Consider the following 2,581-nt stretch of genomic DNA (forward strand, 5'->3'; position numbering starts at 1 on the left):
CTGGGTACTCCGGCTTCCTGCAGTCCAATGTTTGGCATCTGTTTACCCTCCTTATGTGTCTCTGTGTTGCCAGGCGATGCATCTCAGCACAAATGTTACATTTACTGAACTACGGAGTCGGACGCTGCAACGCTGTCCCCCAAAGACTGACGCAGAAAACAGTCCCGCCCTAAACGCAGCTTTAGTCATTTTTTGATGTTGGTATTGGTCCCATAGATAATACTGGACCTGTTTAGAGATGAGCAGTGATTGGAGATGCTGGGGAAGATTCTCAATCATCCAGGTCGTTCCAAAAATGCAAAAAATTAAATTCAGTCCAGAAATTTTTATCTGAAACCAGGAAACAGTTTCAGGAGTTTGACTCTTTTTCTCTGTGAGGAAAGTTCAGGAATATATAGAGAATATATTTGAATATATTCTGTATTTAGATGAATAAATATCTAAATATTGATTATCTAGCAATACAGAGAGTAAATCATCAGATATTAATATTTCATTCAGCTGCATCCCGTGTTTAGAACAGGAAGGTTAAAGATTTTAATGTAAAGCAATGATTTAGCGGAGCTCAGTGGACAGAATGAAAGACCATAACATGGTGAGAGACTCAGGTAGAGATTGTTAATGGCTTTGGAAAAAAACACAAACAGATGGAGCGTAGGTGGAAACGTTGGTGCAGCAGTCCTAAATATGCACATCAGCAAATAATTGAATCAGGAGAATAAAACACATGAAAATGAGTGGAATCATCCTGCTTGTTTACAAGCCACTTTTCCAGCTTTTAACTGGAGAGCTCATCATAAAAACACCAAATTTCCCATCATTCAATAACCGGCAGCGGCGGGTGCTTCCAGACCTTTACGGTGCTTCCAGACCTTTACGGTGCAGATGGCTCCTCTTTTACTCAGACACACGTTAGCTTTAGTTCAACCAAAAAATACTTTTCCTCCAACTTCACCGTTTCACAGCCGCCTCCAAACAAACCGCTGATTTCTGCTGAATTTTAACTTGTTCAGAGTTTACAGCAGGTTTTTTTACATCAAGGTGTTTAGATGAAAATGTGGTAAAAACTTATTTTGTGAAGAAGTTGACGAGCAGAGGAGTTTAGGTAGAGTTTCGCAGTGATTCGTTTTAATATCCTGTGACAGGAAACAGAGGAGGTTGGATGAAGTTACTGTAACATGATACCTACTTATTATCATAAAAATGTGAATTTAAAATCATCTTTAAAAATCTATAAAAGATTTTATATTGCATAGAATTTTGTGTGTTTCCCAGTTTTTGTTATATACTTTTAGAAAATGCTGCTGTTGAGTTAAAGTTTGTGTTTTTTATAAGGAAGATACTTTAGTCTGTCCTCTTTGCAGTATTTGTACCATAATATTTCCCTGTAATATTTGTGATGCAGACCTAAGGAGGAATAATCTCCTCATCAGGGATTTTTACATAAACAAATATCTATATCAGAGTCAAATCAACCAGTAAAGGTCTGGAGACATTTTTAATAATTATCTGTTACTTTAAACAGAATTTAGCACTGAAATAAAATGAGGTGTTTATGATTCCATGTTATACATTGAATTTTTAAATAAAAAAATCAAAAGATAATTTTTCCCTTTTAGTGTTTTTTTAAGTAGAGAACAACAATCATTCAGTTTGGTTTATAGATAATTTCCTGATTCCCATATTTTCTCAAACCCCTGAACTGATGGTTTGTTATTTTCTTTCTTTTTTCTGTCTTAATGTTGGCAGTGGGCTTTAGGCTGCCCTGCAAGGCTTTAAACCTGGGTTTAACCGGAGACTAAGCCATCAGGCGCCCTCTCGGCTGGGTTTCCAGTGAGAAAATGAAATAGTCTGNACATCATCAACCTCAGTCAGAATCACCGCAGACATCTGGCGCCCCCTGGTGGGAGCAGCCAAGCAGCAGCAGACAGCTTTTAAAGTGGAAAAACAAACATTTTATTCATGTTAGCTACATGTTACCACACACTTTATCTGAAGTATATCAACATTTAGATACAGTGAATACAAATATCTCCAAAGTTTATTAGCATATATGTGTTTAATAATAAATGATTTCTGCATCCCTATGACACACGACCCGACAGGAGGCCTGTTGGTTTGCAGGCCCACTGAGCTCAGAGGAAACATCCATCATGGTTCAGGATGGAGCTCACAAACAGACCAGAGAACTGAACCTGATCCGTTCATCAGTGACGCTTCCACATTTAGACCTGAACAAATCCTCATCATCTTCCTTCATCTCTTTCCTTCAAACATTTACAACAAAACAGAACAAATAGTTATGATTCTCTGCAGGAAAACGTGTTAAAAATCTTCATTAACAGATTAAAAAGCTTCATTAACAGATTCACGCAGTCTGGGGTAGATGCTACTCTGCCCACATTACAACCACACACCTCAGGACACTTTATGGGCTGTAAGTGACAGACCAGATCAGACCAGTTCAGACCAGATAAGAACAATTCAGACCAGATCAGACCAGTTCAGACCAGATAAGAACAATTCAGACCAGATCAGACCAGTTCAGACCAGATAAGAACAGTTCAGACCAGATAAGAAC

This window comes from Cyprinodon variegatus, unplaced genomic scaffold (assembly GCF_000732505.1).
Source record: "Cyprinodon variegatus isolate N-32 unplaced genomic scaffold, C_variegatus-1.0 Scaffold1538, whole genome shotgun sequence".
Classification (NCBI taxonomy): Eukaryota; Metazoa; Chordata; class Actinopteri; order Cyprinodontiformes; family Cyprinodontidae; genus Cyprinodon; species Cyprinodon variegatus.